The sequence below is a fragment of the Rutilus rutilus genome (genome assembly GCF_951802725.1).
Source record: "Rutilus rutilus genome assembly, chromosome: 5".
In the NCBI taxonomy this organism is placed as follows: Eukaryota; Metazoa; Chordata; class Actinopteri; order Cypriniformes; family Leuciscidae; genus Rutilus; species Rutilus rutilus.
Genome location: NC_140213.1, coordinates 48146382 through 48164142, shown reverse-complemented (window position 1 = coordinate 48164142; position 17761 = coordinate 48146382). Strand labels below are relative to the sequence as shown.

General features: G+C 40.1%; 1 protein-coding gene across 4 annotated transcripts in view; it reads left to right on the top strand.

The window, feature by feature from the left end:
* Positions 1-3499: 3499 nt before the first annotated feature.
* chst8 (carbohydrate (N-acetylgalactosamine 4-0) sulfotransferase 8) overlaps positions 3500-17761 on the top strand; it is a 190349-nt gene continuing 176087 nt past the window's right edge. The window contains exon 1 of one of the 4 annotated variants that reach the window (XM_084409645.1): positions 3500-4990. The gene's annotated coding sequence lies outside the window, so the exon portion shown is untranslated. The remainder of the gene's footprint in view (positions 4991-17761) is intronic. The other 3 variants (XM_084409644.1, XM_084409643.1, XM_084409642.1) reach the window with 3 other exon arrangements.

Genomic DNA, 17761 nt, shown 5'->3' with positions numbered 1-17761 from the left:
AAAAATGCTTGTCATTTTTTGTGTGTATATTTTCAAATAATTCTAACGAATTTGAAGTCTAGACAAAATGTAAACTAAAACACAGATTTTTTAAAAACTTTTTGCAATACATGTTTCTAAATCTTATTGTGCAAAATTCCCCAGTGCACATAATTCAGATCAGCGTTAACCTTTGGTAAAGTTTTATGATAATATGCCTGCACTGATTTTGAATGGCCGTCAATGAAGAAAGATGCTGTTTGTGTTCAGATAGTGGCATTTACAGCAGCAATGTGGAGGTTGCAAATGACTTTAAGCGTACGGATGTAATTTTAATGGCTGACTACTGCAAAATGTAGTCCATTCTGATGAATCTGATGTCTCAGACTAGTTCTTGAGTATCTGGAATCATATAAAAACACAAGAGGAGATGACATTCACAGGGAAAGTCACATGTCAGATGAGATGCATGTGTTGTCTTCAGTCCCTTCACAAGAACTGGAGCAGAATGTTACTGACTGGCTCGTGCTCTCAGAGAGACAGACAGGTACAGACAGACAGGTAGAGACGGGCAGGTAGAGACAGACAGATAGAGATGGGCAGGTAGAGACAGACAGGTACAGACAGACAGGTAGAGACAGACAGATAGAGATGGGCAGGTAGAGACAGACAGGTACAGACAGACAGGTAGAGACAGACAGATAGAGATGGGCAGGTAGAGATGGGCAGGTAGAGACAGACAGGTACAGACAGACAGATAGAGATGGGCAGGTAGAGACAGACAGATAGAGATGGGCAGGTAGAGATGGGCAGGTAGAGACAGACAGGTACAGACAGACAGATAGAGATGGGCAGGTAGAGACAGACAGATAGAGATGGGCAGGTAGAGATGGGCAGGTAGAGACAGACAGATAGAGACAGACAGGTAGAGATGGGCAGGTAGAGACAGACAGGTACAGACAGACAGATAGAGATGGGCAGGTAGAGACAGACAGGTAGAGACAGGTAGAGATGGGCAGGTAGAGACAGACAGGTAGAGGCGGGCAGGTAGAGATGGGCAGGTAGAGATGGGCAGGTAGAGACAGACAGGTACAGACAGACAGATAGAGATGGGCAGGTAGAGACAGACAGGTACAGACAGACAGGTAGAGACAGACAGATAGAGATGGGCAGGTAGAGACAGACAGGTAGAGACAGACAGGTAGAGACAGACAGGTAGAGATGGGCAGGTAGAGACAGACAGGTAGAGACAGACAGGTAGAGATGGGCAGGTAGAGACAGACAGGTAGAGACGGGCAGGTAGAGACAGACAGGTAGAGATGGGCAGGTAGAGACAGACAGGTAGAGACGGGCAGGTAGAGACAGACAGGTAGAGATGGGCAGGTAGAGACAGACAGGTAGAGACAGACAGGTAGAGACGGGCAGGTAGAGACAGACAGGTAGAGACGGGCAGGTAGAGACAGACAGGTAGAGATGGGCAGGTAGAGACAGACAGGTAGAGACGGGCAGGTAGAGACAGACAGGTAGAGACGGGCAGGTAGAGACAGACAGGTAGAGACAGACAGATAGAGACAGACAGGTAGAGATGGACAGGTAGAGACGGGCAGGTAGAGACAGACAGGTAGAGACAGACAGATAGAGACAGACAGGTAGAGATGGGCAGGTAGAGACAGACAGGTAGAGACGGGCAGGTAGAGACAGACAGGTAGAGACAGACAGGTAGAGACAGACAGGTAGAGACAGACAGATAGAGACAGACAGGTAGAGATGGGCAGGTAGAGACAGACAGGTAGAGACAGACAGATAGAGACAGACAGGTAGAGATGGGCAGGTAGAGACAGACAGATAGAGATGGGCAGGTAGAGACAGACAGGTAGAGACAGACAGGTAGAGATGGGCAGACAGGCCGAGCGTCTGAACCCGAGGAGACGGATAAACAGGTTACTGAGGATGGATTCTCTGAATCACATATAATCATCTCCAGAAACTATCTTATTCCCTGACACACACACACACACACACAGACAGGAGCAAACTGGCACAATACAAAAGCTATAAACAAGATAAACAACAAAACATGAGTTATAATCCCTTATGTATGTTTCAAAAACATATTTAGCTCATACTTTTACTTTTAAAAAACCTCCAAGACTAATATTTGTACTCATTCATAAAGACACATAATATTACAAATAAGATCTCAGTTGTTTATCCTAGACCAGTGGGTTTCAACCCACAGAACTGCACATTTCGGATGTCCTTTCTTGGTGAATGTAGTACATCTGAATTACATTCAAACTACACAAACTCATACCCGGTGTACCTCAAGGCTCTGTTCTGGGCCCTCTACTTTTTACCAGTTACCACTTGGACTAATAATCAGACGCTTTGGGTTCTATTTATTTTAGCATACAGATTTATTTGAGCATTTCTCGCACCTGAGTGTTTCCTCTATACACAACTTGCATCAAAGAACTCAAGCTATGACTGGAGGCAAATCACCTTAAAGGGAAAGTTCACCCAAAAATGACAATTCTGTCATAATTTACTCACCCTTATGTTGTTCCAAACCTGTATGAGTTTCTTCTGTTGAACACAAAAGAAGATATTTTGAAGAATGTTGGTAACCAGTGGATGCTAGCCATTGACTTCCATAGTATTTTTTCCCCTATCTACATAATATATCTGGTATTCGAACCTCTCCTAGTCAGCAGGATGCTGATTGCATTCCTCTAACAGTCTAACCTAACTTTGTAAAGCAACCTTGGGCTCTGGAAAGGCGCTATATAAGTAAAAAATAAATAAATAAATAAAAATAAAAAATCATATTATTATACATATTTTTCGAAGTTGTAGCCTACGTAAAACGATTATTGGAGAATGTTTTACAACAAAATATTTCTGTCTTCTTAAAAAAAAAAAAAATCCTGTTAATTCAAGACTTGCTCTTTTTTTTTTTTTGGTAATTATTTGTGAAATTTACTTGCGATTTCAGGGTGAAAGTTGTTTTAAAGGTGCATTGCGCGAGAGTCTGAGTTTTCGCAGAACTACGCCCCCTCTGGCGGCAAGCGAAACTGCAACCAGAGGTGTGCACGCTCACGGACCACACGCACACGCACGCTTGCACGAGCTCGAGCTGGTCATAACCCAAGGAGCATCAGCTGCACAAATCTTTTGTTTACAATCATAATGTCTTCAGAGGTAATAAAGTTTTAAATCTGCAAGTAATTTAAAATATGTGAAAGGAAAGGCAATTGAGTAAATAACACACTTATGTGTGAGGGAAAAAATGGGGGTAGTAGAAAACTTCGTTTTTTATTCCCATCTATCTCCATGTTGAACTGTGTTATGTGTTTACTGTATCCACTTATGACTATTATTATGGAAACACGTTCATGAACAATATAAGTTATAACTTTGTAAAAGCTCAAAATTGTAATCATGATACCATACCATACACAGTCGGTCAACAAAGTACACCCAAATGTCTCAAGGTAATAAACAATCAAGTGGCACTATGACGTTACCATAAAAGCCAAACAGGCTAATCCGCCGAAGATTTGCGGGGTTTAGCCTGTTTTATTGATCAGCTAAGTAGCATATTCCAATAGCAATACATCGTAATTAAGCAGTAATTTGCTCAAAATTTGTGTCTAAGTATCTAACTTATATATCAGCATTTTATATCACAATCATTCTGAACCTGATCACTGACAATGGTAAGTTAGTAAAACCTATTCCGATTGTACATTTATCTAGCTTACGCTAAAGCATTACACATTTTATGGATCGTCATTTATTGTCATTATTGGCCGTATCAGACATTAGAGAATGGGATATATCTTACCTTTTTATCAAGAAAAAAGCCAACTGAGGATCCCGTTTGAGCCCTAGAGCAGACCGGAGATCTCTCCATTTGTTGAAAGCCTTCCCTATGTTTACTCTCGTCTTACCCCGACGCCTGTCTGACTCCAATTTGGACCTTTTGGTTGCACTAGACAAAAGTTCTCTTTTTTTTTTTATCTTACGTGGAGTTTGCGTTGGTGTTTGAAATGAACTACAAGCCGGTCTCTTAGAATCCATTTTCTACGGAGAATGGCGGCGTCGGCGCATACACAAACCTGCCAGACATATGAGCGTGCCGTGAACGCGCATGACGTCACGCCCAGTCTCAGATTCCGACCCGAATCCCTCTTATTTATTTTACTGTACAGGATTATAGAGGCAATCGCAGTGATCAGAGAAGGGCTCAGTCAGCCCATCAGGCAATTGTTTAAGCATGTATGGGTTAGAAAACGGGTATTTTTAACATGAAAAGTTGCGCAATGCACCTTTAAAGCAAATCCAACACATTCTTTTTTTTTTTTTTACTTTTTTTTTATAAGTGTTCTCGAAAATGCCTATTTGTCATGAATGCCGATCATGCAAAAATCCCTACTTTATTTTCTTTTTTTCAAGCAATATTTTTTTATTTTTTTTATTTTTTTTGTGGGTGAATGTGATCTGCACATTTTCTTGACGGGTTTTGTGCAATGCTGTGCGATGATGATGAGTGAACGCAGATCCACTCTATTCACACTGAATCACTGCGCGAGGACACCCACACTGCGCTCTCTCTCTCTCTCTCTCTCTCTCTCTCTCTCTCTCTCTCTCTCTCTAAGAGGCGGCGCATGCACTCATTCGTCTGTACTGGGAGTTTCAGTTCCGATCCTCTTATCACACAGAACTAAACCTGCAGACAGTTTCCCCGCGGATCCCGCGCGCGCGCGCACTGCAGATGCGTGAACAGTTTTGCGGTTTCCTTCCACAGAGACTCACAAAGGAAATATACACACACATATATATCAGACACGCGCATCATTCCGACGGACCGAACCGGGTCTGGATCATCAGGCAACAGGAGGATCTCAAACACAGTCCGAGTGGATGTTGAATCGCGCTTTCCATGGTGCTGAAAATGATCTGATCTGATCTCAGTCCCTCATCATCATCATCGTCAGCATCTGCACAGGTCGGTTCCGATAGTTTTATTGTCTTCCTGCACAATAGGATTTATTTCACTTGAATGAGAAGGTGGTTAAACATCTCACAGCCCTTACACAAACTTACCATGCTGACCACACGTTTTCGACTAAATACTATACTTGTTTGCATTAGCTTACTGTAAAACTGTGGCACAAGGTTTTTAAGTCTATTTGATTGATTTATGACTGTACAATAGTAACAGTAACTAGTAGCTATGGCATTTTTACCACACTATGGTATGGTTTCCATGGTAAACTTTTTGTAAGGTTGACGTTATGCTCAGGTTACTGACAGTCTGCAGAATGATTCAGTTGTTGAATAAACCAATGGGCTTTAATTGATTCCAATATGGCTAGTTTTACAACTCAAAATTTTGAGGATTTTGAGAAATGAAGGTGCTACTCCATCAGGATTCTGTTCATGCACAAATAATGTCACTTCTTCCATGATGATCACAAAGAAATGATGCATGTTCAAGTGTTTTTATTGTTGGAAGATGCAAGGACTTATCGGTCATCATGCGTGAGACTCTTTAAACAAGTTGCCAAAGTTATTAATTTGAGTTCTGAAGCATGCATGGACTTAAAATGCAAGTTTAGATGTCTAGATGTTTTTAATGTTGTGCAGTTCAAGATTAACTCAGATAGATTCAATTACTGGATTGCAGTGTTTTGATACATGTAAAAATTTCAGACTCTGCAATTCAATTCTTGTGTTTTGAGGTCAGAGCTTGAAGTTTTTAGATTTATAAAACTAGTGGTGCATTTATGCCCTTCGTAATTTTTTCACTGCTTTGTCATTTTTGAACACGCCACATTAATTCAAGGATGCTCTGATTTACATTGTAAAGCTGTGTAAAAGCGACAGCCGTGACACCGGTGTGAGAAACATGACGAATGATGCTGTCGAGCTCCATCGGTGGTCAGTCAGGTCGCTATCTGTCCTTCTCTGCTGTAATTTAGATTCAGACTGTGAGAATGCTCCTGTCAGGACTATATATCATGTATCCAGAATGAAAGAAAAAATCAGCAAAACCTGCAGCGTCTGTCATTGGACTGGAAAGAGTGAGTGCGTGTGTGAAATATATAAAGAGTCGGGTCAAGTCAACTCACCCTTTTATTATATAGCACTCTTTACAATACAGATTGTTTCAAAGCAGCTTTACTGTGGTAACAGGAAAATAATGCAACAACAGAGACTTAATGAAGTTCTCACTTTGGTTTCTTTGTGTCAGTTTCTGCTAAGAATAGTAACAAACAGCTCAAAGAGTGGAGCATTTCAACGCCGAGATCAAGGGTTTGATTTCTCGGGAAAACATACTAATTTGTGTGAGTTATTTGGCAAAATGACAGTTACATAGTCACCAAGAATTCAAATTTTTAATGGAATATTACAGTGTTTATTATAAATTATTTATGCGTGCACATCATAATTTTTTTTTTTATTCACATCACATGCCTTGTAATCTTTAATAATTTTCTTCTCTGATGATGTGTTTGGTGCGAGGGCGGGGCGACCTGTCACTCACATGAGATCCACCAATCAATTCCCCACAGACAAAATGAAGCCCCGCCCACATTTGTTCTTGTTCCAGAAGTGTTTTATTCGTACATACGTCACAATAGGGAAGAAAAGACTGCCGTACCTTCCTTTTCATGCTGTCTTTGGTGTCGGTTTGAGACGTTGCTCTTGAGGAACAACTGAAGAACGTCTCAATCCACTCTCTGTTGTCTCTGGTTGTTGTATTGCTAGCTTGAGTCGTTGTTAGCAAGCGTTGGGCTGGAGCTGCTGGAGCTGCTGGTGTACCGCGGGGTCTGACGCACGCAGGCTGCGCTGTCAGGTTGTGTGTGTGTGTGTGTACGGAGAGTCTCAGCGCTGGCAGGAACACACAGTCACACTCCAGATGGCTCCCACGTTCCCTGCGTTCCCACAGACCTGAGGAAAGATCCGCTCCAGACTCCGCAGGGGAGCAGAGCTGCATGCAAAGCGTTTGTGTAGAACAGTGTTACAGCGTGCATGTGGATATGCTCCTTTAAAGAGGACATATTCTGCTCTTTCTACACGTTCATCTTTCTTTAGTGTCTAATGTAATGTTGTATAGAGTTATTCTCTATATCTGTGTCAGTGTACATCCCCCATTGTAGACTTGAGTTTCTTCCGGGAACGAACACGTCACAATATTCCTCTCTGGTGCTCTTCGCGTGTCGGTCAAAAATGACAAAAAAAAAAAATAAATAATTCAGTGAAATGAATGTACTATATTTTAGTCCGATAATGTATTTTATTTCACATTTTGTATTTTTAGGGGATTTTATGGTACTAAATTATATTTACACTGCATTTATAATCCATTTCTTCACTTTTTGAGGATAGACCTGAAAAGTCAATTTCCAACTTAAACTGTCTGTATATTTTTATTTTTGCAAAGGTCCCTTTAGGGGCTCCGTCATTTTCAAAAACATGTTAAACTCTAAAACTGTTAGAAAATCAAAGCCATAAATCTAAACAAGTTGTGTCCAAAAATTGAGGTTGATGTCTCAAAAAATGAGCTTTTTGTAAGATTTTGTTTGGCTGCAGTACCAAACGCCTCCACTAGAGGAAATTCGTCTCCCATTCATTTCTAATGCGCTCATTTTTGACCGCGAGGAGGAGGAGTGTGACTGTTAATTTCAGGACCATTAAACCTTTTTGAATCATGTCCATGATTTTTGTGTTCACACAGCAAGTGCCAAAACCTTCATCAAGTTTCGTACCATTCCGATGAAGAATTAAAAAATTTCGGACCGAAGAGCACCAGAGGATAATTCATGCGCAGAATAAAGGGGCGGAGCCTGGTTGAGTTAGTTAGTAGTGTGTTAAACTGCCGGTTATGGAAAGGGGCGGGCATTTCCCAAACACACTCAAAGCGCTCGACCAATCACAACACACTGCTCCAGCCGACCAATCAGAGCACAGTGTGCTTTTCAGAAGGAGGGGCTTCATAGAGACAGGAAGTAAACAGAGTGTTACTGACAGACTGGGAAGAGAGGAGCCGCAACAATGGGGAATATGAGGAGAATAATCAACATTCAAGCAGGAAAACCTGTTCTAGTAGAGCTCAAAAACAACATCAAGACTCTGAAAAAGGGCATAATAGTTCCTCTTTAATATCTGTGCATGCAATGGGAAGCAATGGTACACGTTTGCATGGACTCGAGTTACTTTAACAGATTAAAACAAGGCTGGAGATTCACCCGCACGTGCACGTGAATGTGTGCATGCTTCTTCATTACTTAATCTCGATTCCTTTAATTAGATAAATATGGACTTGAAGGGAGCAATCAGTCTTGTGTTCATGTATTGATTTTCAATACTAAATTACATTCACTTTCTTCAGTGCAACTGAAAATTGAAGCTTAATTCGCTAAATTTGGGTTTAATCAAGATAAAATACTTTCCTCCATTAGAATACACTTTAATCAGGTTTGATAGTCAAATTTGCACTGTAGAGAAGAACATTTGGCCCGCATGCATTACTGAACTGAATGAGGATGGCAGAGACAGAGAGAGAGTGTCTTCAGATGTGTTTCTGGAAGGAGGCCTGGGCTTTCAGATGAAAAGCTTCTTATTTCTATCTGGGTCCTTTTCAGCTCAACAAAAAGCCATTAACCATTTAGATAAAGAGGGAACAGACCTGCGTCAGTTCACTATAGGGATATGAATGTGAATATGAATTCTGCATGCAGTGGCATTTCACGCCTCGTTTATTTTGGTGGTAACAAATAATGATGATATTTCCAAATGATGATGCATGTGTACTGTACTTCAAATCATACAAGTATATTTGGCATTACTGTACTTGCAGAATATAATATAACAAAAGCAAAGCAAAAGGCCACTTAGGCATACTTAGAAAATACAGTTTCATGGCTATTTTTAACAAACTTAAAGTTTTTTAGTTTTTTTTTAAATACAGTACTGTGCAAAAGTCTTAGGCATGTTAATTACATGTAAACGCTTGAAGAAACCTTCCTGCAAAGCTACAGTACTGTGAAAAGCACTGGCACTTGTGTTAATAAAATCACAAATTGAATTTATTTATGATTAAACTTCTATTAACTAATTCAAATCAATATATGGTGTAACGACCCTTTGCGTTTAAAACGGCTTTTGTCCAGCACTTGCGCACATAGTTCGAATTACAGGGGGTACTATACCCCCCAATGAAGACCCAGTAGGCTACCCCCCAAAGGGACAGAAATATCAGTTTTGGGGGGGTCAGATAATTTTTCTGATATTGTGAAAAAAATATAATTACAGTTACAATACAAGTCAACTCCTATTTTCACTGTAGGAACATTTTAATGTAAAGTGATTTCAGACACCCCTATTGTGGACCGTACCATTTTTAACCACCGCGGAGATAGAGAACAACTTCAACTTCTCAAGCAAGTGTCAACGTTGAATGACAAAACGCTAGTTTCATAAAGTATCATTCTTTTCAACATTCCTTATTTGTATATTCAAAAATATTTAAAATAATCTAATTTAATACAGTTATAGTTTTTCAATGTAAATTATTTAAAGGGATAGTTCACCCAAAAATGAAAATTCTATCATTGTTTACTCACCCTCAAGTTGTTCCAAACCTGTATGAGTTTCTTTGTTCTGCTGAACACAAAGGAAGATATTTGGAAGAATGTTTGTAGCCAAACAGATCTCGGTCCCCATTGACTTCCATAGTATATTTTTTTCCTACTATGGTAGTCAATGGGGACCGAGATCTGTTGATTACAAACGTTCTTCCAAATATCTTCCTTTGTGTTCAGCAGAACAAAGAAACTCATAGAGGTTTGGAACAACTTGAGGGTGAGTAAATGATGACAGAATTTTCATTTTTGGGTGAACTATCCCTTTAATTTGATTGGTAACAGCCTAGTGTCTAATTATTTGAATTGAATATATTTATCAAATTTAAGAATTTGAAATGAAAGATGGAGCATACATTTAATAAAATTAGGGGAAAATGTCCTTTATAAAGGTACAAAAACGTGTTTTCAAACAGTGATGTGATGCAACATTGACAATTTAAGCTTGAAGGGAGTAAAGCCTCTGTTTAGGCTATTAAGGAAATGTAATTTTGCCAAAAGAAGAACTTTTATTTTAAATAAATGTTCATTTTAAATCAGCCTACTTGTGATATGTTACCATATTATCATGCTTAACACTAAGAATTTGAATAATTGTAATGTGATGAGATGCAGATATCTAAATCAAAGAATATGGGTGGTTTGCGGGTGGATTATTTATTTTTAATAGTGGATTCAGGAGACTCAAAGTGCACCAGATTAATGAATTTATCTTTAAAATAATAAAAAAAAAAATTCACTAAAACACATTAGGCTATATGATGATCTACAAAAAAAAAAATACACATTTAATTATCTTATTATTAAAATAAATTATGATTTTACCACCTCTGCCTCATTTTGAGCCAGGAAAACCCCTGAAATAGGCAATAGGCTTCTTGTAAAGGTATTACTTTTACTAGTAATTAGAAAGGTATTTCAGTGCACTTAACTTAACTTTTGGGAGTTGATCAACACAGTTCTCTTTTGGATATATAATAACAATGAGATATTCTGTAGCCTACTGATTATCAGTTTGTCACATGTTTAGACCTTGTATGTGTGTTGCACTTGGCGATCACGGTGGGGATTGATATGGTAGTGGACCATGATCATAGAAGAAGTGAAGGAGCAGTACCCCCCAATTATGGTGGGGTAATTCGCACTCTGCGTGCACATAGTTTTTCAGGGAGCTTTACAGGAAGGTTTCTTCAAGCATATTGACTATTGGACGGCGGTTTCATCGGTTATTAGAGGGCAACTGTGTGTGTTTTCGGGAGTTTTTGAATTTTCTCAGAGTTGAAGTAGAGTCTGAGCTTTGGAGAATGTCCTCAGTGGCATGTTGTGTGTGTGTGTGATACGTGAGGTCCAGGTGTGTGTCAGACACAAGGCTTCTGCAGTGGGAAGAGCCACAGCGTGACGAACACACTTCAAAGAAAGAGAGAGAAAGAAGAAAGATGAGGGACGCAGTGGAGGAGCGCACGCAGGGTTTGTTTTAATCCAGCACAGCTGTTGTGTTTGTGTACAATCTCCACTCTGATGAACAATGAATTATTTCTCTTCTGGCTATAAATACTCTCTGCCTTAAACGTGTGCGAGTTTCGGGCCTGGAGTTTCTGCTTCTCATGAGCTCAAATAACCCTGCGTTCACTCCCACTCACATGATCGTAACTGAATCAACAGATAAAACGGCCGCTCAGAGTCTATAGGAAACGCATTAGAGTTACAGCAACACAACGTCTGTGATGCAGCGGAAACAACATGTGCTAAAATTGCATTTTGTGCAGCCAGTGGAAAACTATCTTTGGTGTATTATTAGATTAAGTGATTTATTATTCTTTTTGAAATAATAGTTGCTCTAATCAAATAATCCAACATAATCGAAAATATATATATATATATATTTTATATTTATGTATATTAATTTTTGTAAATGTTATTTTAGATGTAAAATAAGATTTATAAAGCAATATATTTATTTTATATATTATGTTTTATTTATTTCATTATTAATTATTATTAATGTTAGATTTTGGATTATTTTATTAGAGGGTTGAGATTTGTTAGAATATTTTTATTATCGTTTAAAAGAGCTATTGTATGAGAACAATCTGTCTGATTTTGGCTTTGATTTGACTTGTTCTCCTGCACATGTTTTATAGGTGTTTATGATATTCAGATACAGACTCACTCACTCACTCACTCACTCACTCACTCTCTCACTCACTCACTCACACACACACACACACACAAACACACACACACACACACACAGAGAGAGAGAGATTCAGATACAGACACGCACTCACTCACTCACACACACACACACACACACACACACACACACACACACACACACACACACACACACACACACACACACACACACACACACACACACACACACACACATGTCTGGTTCACTATCTTTGTGGGGACTCTCCATAGACTTAATGGTTTTTATATAGTACAAACTGTATGTTCTGTCCCCTTACACTAACCCTACCCCTAAACCTACCCATCACACACACACACTAACCCTACCCCTAAACCTACCCATCACAGAAAACTTTCTGCATTTTTGATGTGAGGTGATCTCAGGTTTTACTATCCTTGTGGGGACATTTGGTTCCCACAATGTAATATAAATCAAACGCACACACACACACACACACACACACACACACACACACACACACACACACACACACACAGAGAGATTCAGATACAGACACACTCACTCACTCACTCACTCACTCACTCACTCACTCACTCACACACACACACACACACACACACACACACACACACACAGAGAGAGAGAGAGAGATTCAGATACAGACACGCACTCACTCACACACACACACACACACACACACACACACACACACACACACACACACACACACACACACACACACACACACACAGAGAGAGATTCAAATACAGACACACACACTCACAAACACACACTCACACAGACACACACACACAGAGATTCAGATACAGACACAGACACACGTACTTACTCACTCACTCACTCACTCACTCACTCACTCACTCACTCACTCACTCACACACACACACACACACACACACTCACACACTCTCACACACACTCACACACACACACACACACACACACACACACACACACACACACACACACACACACACACACACACACACACACACACACACACACTCACTCACACACTCACACTCACTCACTTCTTTTAACCAAAACCTAAGGCAGTATTGCCTGTGTTGCAAAGATAATAATGCATTCATATTATCCATATTAGCCTTTCCATTCAAAGCTCACTATTTTTAGAAGCTCACTATTATTTGGAACAGAGTTTGAATCATGTCCATGTTTTCAGAACAAAACCTTCAGCAAATTCAGTATCTCAACAGCTCATGTAAGTGTGTGAGAGTCTGTCGTGTGTGTGTTTGTCGTGTCGTTTGAGTCCAGTGCTGTTCCGGACAGCTTGTCTGCGAGTCGGAAAACTCTCCCCCCCCACATCACCTTTAATGAGGATAAAAGGTCAGAGCTTAATTATTCATCTGGGATGTCAGACAATTCCCCAAAGACTGAAGTTTAGAGCCGCTAGTGTGAATAATACATGAAGCTTCTCCTCTCACATTCAAACTGTGTGTTTGCTTGTTTTCTGTTGGATATCTGGTCAGGACTCGGTTCGACCTCTGCTGTCTCACTCCCTGATCAAACTTCTAGAAAACACCTGAGAAAATTAGCACACACTCCTCCAAATGAGCCAGTTCAGTTGTGTTTAAGGGTCCCATTCACACAGATCCGCGAAAACGACTAAAACCGCTGTATTCTGCTGCCTGACCACTAGATGGCGATGAAACACTGAACACGTAATACGCATGTGCGTGACGTCATCGTCTTCAGAGATTTGCGTTTTTGTTGTTTAAACAGAGACCGTGTGCGTTTTCGTGTAAATCAACGGCCAAAACACATAAAAAGTTTTACATTTTTAGTTGAAAACGGTGTTGTGTAAACATCCCCTTAGGCCGTGTGTCCACCAAAGTGTGTTTTTTCAATTGTTTTCAATGGGAGCGCCGCGTTTTTAAAACGCCATGAGCGTAGCGAGGCGCTGAGCATCTTTTTCACGCTGAAGCGCTGAGCGTTCTGTGTCTTTTATAGGTCACCGAGAGTTGAAGAATGTTCACGCAGTGCTCATCACTGTCACTTTTTACCCAACCGTCCAATCACAGTGGAGGAGGGGCGGGACTAATACCACACCGACCAACCGCCACATTCAGCTTGTACAACGTCAACAGACGACGACAACAAGCATAATAACGGAACAAAATAATTTAAAACAAGAGCCAGAGAAAATACGTTACATTGTATCGACATTTTAATACAGAATCAACACAGAAACATGTGAAATGAGATACTAGTAACACTTTCGCGGATATTCCGTATCATAACAAGCAAAAGCGTCTCAGCTGAAAAAAACGCAACGCTGGCATTGCGTAACATTAATCTACATTAATCCGGACACATTTGAAAACTGAGTTTTGGTTTAAGAACGCTCTACATCCACATTAGCGTTTTCCAAAAGTTTCTCATCCACACTGAAACATCGGTAAACGTTAACGTCACCTGTACATGCGTAAACCCTTACAAAAGCTCACTGAGATGATACAGACAGAACAATAAATAAAGTTATCGTGCAATTCTTCTGGACGGATAATTTTATTCAGCAAAATATCTCATCATTCACTGAAGCACGTCCAGCTCGCACTCAGTTTGGTTTAAAACGCAACGGCTCTCATGTTTTGCCGCAAAACAGCCAATGCGAGCATATTTTTGGTCATATTTGCAGGACTGTGATATGAAGAGTGTGCAAAGTAACATATTTTAGCAACAGTGTGAATATCTATTGGTCACATGACTAAACTTACGTCATCGTTTTTTAAATACCAAAGCTTCGTTTTCATGAATAAAAACGCATTCTCAGTGTGGACGGAAGGCCAGAACGGAGAGAAAAAGATTCGTTTTCAAATGAAAAGGTATTAGTGTGGACAAGGCCTTAAAGGTTCCGTATTGTACACCTTCTGAAGTTTTATTTTAGGTTTTGATGTCCTTAAGAATATATATTTGCGGTATAACTACCAAAAACCATCTCAATATATTTTTTTACAGCTCCTTTCTCAGGAGCTCTGCCAAGAACAGGTCGATTTTGGCCTGTCTAATTAATATTCATGAGCCTCTCTTCTGATTGGCCTGTTATTTTCTGAGTGACGCACGGCCAGGCCAATCACAGGTAACTAGGGTCATGTATGCTGTAGCCTGATGTGGCTTGGTGATGCTCACAAGTACGGTAAATAAAACACCTGTAATGATGTTGATAAATTATTTGTTATTAAAGCATCAACATTCACAAACCACTGTTAATTTAACATAAAAGCAAGCATAGGCTACTGCGTGCATGGTTTGGCATGACAGAAATAGCGCAAAGTGCGCTCCCTTAATAATTCCTAAAAAGCTGATATCTCAGTTCATCGCGATCTCTTAAAGCTCCGTTATTATCAATAAAGCTGACTGCACAATACATCTTTCATAATGTCAACACAATCTGAGGATCTGCCAGCAGAATTCAGCACTGAACTCAGTTTTGAGCGGTGAGTGGATCCTATCTTAAATGCATCTCATTGGCCATTGCGTTCAAGAAATTGCAATATTTCTTGAATATACTGGAACCAGCCACCGGGGGGCGATCGAGACGTTTTGGCTTCACTTTTCAGCACTTGCGCAGCACGCTTGGCCACAACCTGTCAGTCAACACACTGTAACCAATGAGGAGAGAGGGCGGGGCTTACAGTGATCCATATATGGCATTCCCATCTTTGATGTCTTGCTCATGGGCACAGTCGTTTTTGCACAGCATTAAATGTCATGTGACTGACTCATTATACCATTCCAATATTTGGGGTTATTTTTATACGTATATATGTATTTGTAAGTATATTTGTCTGTGATTGGCTACATTTCTCAACGCTGCAAACATCTTATAAACTCGTTCTGGCCTGTAAATCGATTTTATTTAGTTTTAGTTACTCTTGTTGCTTTTGTGCAACAAATGAATAACAATTTATTTGTTTTTAGATTTTTTATTTTTAGATATTTCTATTTTGCGGGAGTCCCGCGAATCGTTTTATTCTCCCGCAACCCGCACACACACACACGAGTACCTTACACACTCGGCCATCAGATCTAGGAGTGCAGGTCTCTACGTCCATCGACTGAACAGCGTTTTCTCGACTTGTTTCCGTGTTGTTGTTGCTCGATCAGCATCGATGTTGTCTGGGATTGGGCAAAAGGATTGTGCAGTGTTTGGGACTGAGTAGTTCTGACATCACATTTATACTTTACTACTACTTTATTAGCTACTTTACTGTATGCAGGCTGTGTGCATTTGTCTGTGGATTGACTGTATTGAAATTTATATGGTAGTTGCATCGCCCCCAGACCTCCGCTATCATGAAAAAAGGCCCGGAAGTTTCATTTTTGACAATATGGGACCTTTAAACAGCCGTGGATGAGGAGGAATTATGAATCTGCTCTGCTAGACTCAGTGAGGTAAAGCAGCTTTGTTAAGCTTTGAGAGTGTTTGTGTTGGCAGAGGAGACGGCAGCAGATATCAGCACTATTAATGTGTATTAAAGGGAAGAATAGCGTAATGTGATACGCTCGGAAAAGGATTAGAGTGGGAGAACGAGGAGAGGGAGAGTGCAGGAGGAATACGCCACAACCAGAGACTGTAAAAAAAGATGGATGACGCACCTTCACTCTCTTCCATTGGTGAAAAGTGAAGCCACCAAAGCCCTGATATCTTGTGCAGATTTAGGAGTGTGTGTGTGGAGCCGAGGTATCAAGGTCCCGCCCTCACTCCCGCAGAAATGGTTAGTACAAAGTTTACTGTGTGAAATAAACAGTTATGGACATGTAAATTAAAGTTGAAGCTCCGATCTCATCCCGAAAATCCCCCCAAAAGTCTGTTGGTGCCTCGGTGACTTCGTTTAGAGAAGCTGTCAATCACAGCTGTCAATCATGACATCACATTCCGGTTTTATAGCATCAAATAACAAACTAAGATCAAACTTATTTAAACACTTAATCTTAAATCAGCGTGATAAAAAGTACCTAAAATGACAGAAAACATCTTGTCTATCAAAAAAAAAATTGTTTTTATTTGAAGTGTAATTTGATTTAGTTTCCATCGAGTCCATTAGACTTCATGGGGAGGCGGGGTTAATGAGCTATACTGGGACCAGCCACCGGAGGGCGATCGAGACTCTGGGTTTATGAGCTATACTGGGACCAGCCACCGGAGGGCGATCGAGACTCTGGGTTTATGAGCTATACTGGGACCAGCCACCGGAGGGCGATCAAGACTCTGGGTTTATGAGCTATACTGGGACCAGCCACCGGGGGGCGATCGAGACTCTGGGTTTATGAGCTATACTGAGACCAGCCACCGGGGGGCGATCAAGACGTTTTGGGTTCACTTTTCAGCACTTGCGCAACATGCTTGGTCACAACCTGTCAGTCAACACACTGTAACCAATGAGGAGAGAGGGCGGGGCTTACAGTGATCCATATATGGCATTCCCATCTTTGATGTCTTGCTCATGGGCACAGTTGTTTTTGAGCCAATCACATGATGAGCATTAAATGTCATGTGACTGACTCATTATACCATTCAAATATTTGAGGTCATTTTGTTTTTTCAAAGAAACTGTATGTGTAAGTAGATTACACATACATTACACATTATAATTATACATAACTATTGCACGTATGTATAATTATATATGTACATATAGTTTCTCTTTATGGATGTGTGTTTATATAGTTATATGACATGTATACGTATGTATAATTTGTATGCATTCTTATCAAGTTAATTTTATTTAGTCATTTAATTTAATACATTTTTCTCTTGCCTCACGTTTATGTATGCATACGTTTACATGTCTTTAATTACGTATTCAGTACAACATGTTTGACTTGTACTTATAACATTCAGGAATGAGGGCATCGTGAAGTCTTGTTTCAACATCGTATTGCTGTTAATGGTTCCCTGTTTATTAAAGCTTAATAAAAAGAATAA